The sequence below is a fragment of the Papaver somniferum genome, unplaced genomic scaffold (genome assembly GCF_003573695.1).
Source record: "Papaver somniferum cultivar HN1 unplaced genomic scaffold, ASM357369v1 unplaced-scaffold_99, whole genome shotgun sequence".
NCBI lineage: Eukaryota > Viridiplantae > Streptophyta > Magnoliopsida > Ranunculales > Papaveraceae > Papaver > Papaver somniferum.
Genome location: NW_020653081.1, coordinates 2,864,691 through 2,866,670, shown reverse-complemented (window position 1 = coordinate 2,866,670; position 1,980 = coordinate 2,864,691).

The following is a 1,980-nucleotide window of genomic DNA, read 5'->3' as shown; positions in this document are numbered from 1 at the left end:
CTTTGAAATAGGATAAACTCATTGTAATATCCTTTAGAATTAGGCTAATCCTTTGATGCTCTACATTTTTTCCTACATCATTATTAAAAGATTTTCCATTGACATTATATATATTTGTATATGAAAAGACTTTAGATTGCTAGTTAGAAGGTATTATACTATAATAGCGTGGTGGTGTTGTGAACCCACATGAGTTTGGCCATCATCCACTTAAGAAAACTGAAAATAGTATGATGAAGCAGGTTGCAATTGCATTAACTTGCGAAGCCCAATTATGGTTCTGATTTGCTTCCTTGCAACAAAAAAATATCCCTGGACAATCTCAACAATAAATATAAATATCTCAGGAAAACGGATAATGATCTTTTTTAAGATCTGAATTCCAACGAGATCAAATCTTGTTGGTTCTATTTTTCGAGAATTGAATTCTACAAGGTTGCTTAATTTTTTCTTTTTACTTCATTTTAGTCATAAAAAATAATTTGATATTTTTGTCTTTGTCTTTTTACATATAATTTTTGTTGTTTGTTTTTCTGAAAGTTAATATATAAAAGAAATAAAATTACAGGAGGCTATTAGACCTGTTGGCTGCTGATGCATGTCGTAACCACAACAAATTAATCAAGATATTTCCCACTAATTAACTGGTAATATAGCGGTAGTAAGGATCGTTCTCACATAGAGTTGTGTAATTGATATGTTATTTATATTAGCAAAACAAAGGAAAACACAAAGGGGGTTGAATTAAAGTAAAATAAAAAGAGTAACAAATAAAAGAAAGAGATGATCAAGGAATCCTTCGTTGTTACCAAGCGATAACTGGATTAGTATACTTATCTATCTTCGTTAGAACCATTCATCACCAATCGTAGAATAGCATCTAACTCAGTGCTATCCCCAAAACTCCTTTTACCATGGATACGGAAGCTCTCCAGTATCAGATTCTATTCAACCGAACCACCAAGTAGTAGCTCACTCAAGGTATAATCCAATCGAACACTTTAGGCTTTGTGAATCAGGTTGACCCCAGTAGTTAAACTCTTAGCTCAAGGTCCACTTGCTGGTGTTATCTTCACTCGCAATTGCTCCACAGAATCCCTCTGCAAGGTCTCGCGATTTCTACTTGTGTATGAATTATTCGACGATTACTTATCTCCTAACTCAATACTAGCAATAGAACAATTAGTAGATCAATTTAGTATGCATCCAAAATCAATCTAAGAATCACTCATAAACATTAGATATAGTGAAAACAAACGATAAGATGATTAAAACTCAAACTTGTATAATAATAAAGCTTCATGCTAGAACATTGAATTCATCCTTAACTAATAAAAGTTTAGCCTCTCATGTTTACACTGTTTCCGGTTTCCCTCTAAAAGGGTAAACCCTAGAATATTAATGAAGAACAAAAGTGTATTATGAGATGTAGAGATATATGATATTTTTTATTTAGGTCAAGAAGTGTCTCTTATATAGGTATCCAGGTTGTAGAAGCCCCGTGCACCGAATCCCGTGTCAAAGGCTACCAAATCTCGCGAGAAACAGCCTTAGGAAACTCACGTTCATGTCTTGGCCATGGAGAAATAGCTAGATAGCCAAGTGGGCTCGCAGAAAACTGAGAAGTCTAGCCCATTTAATTAAATTTGGCTAGTCAGTTCCGTGGAACTGACAGCTTATTTTCTCCTTCTCTTCTTACGGCCAAGACTATTCGGTCGTAACTTCTCCTGTAACATTCTTAGAACTTGTTTGTTTGCAGCTGACTCGGTATCTGGGTCTGAGTCAACCCCTGACTCGCACCGAGTCAGCAGTCAGATCGTTTGTTTTCCACTTATTGTAACCCCTGACTCGTGAGCTGACTCACTATCAACCTCTGACTCGGACCCTATGGACTCAGGTACAGAGATACCCCTGAATCACTCGCTCCAACTCCTGACTCGTACGAATTTTCGAAAATACCCTTGTTGGGCATATAACTCG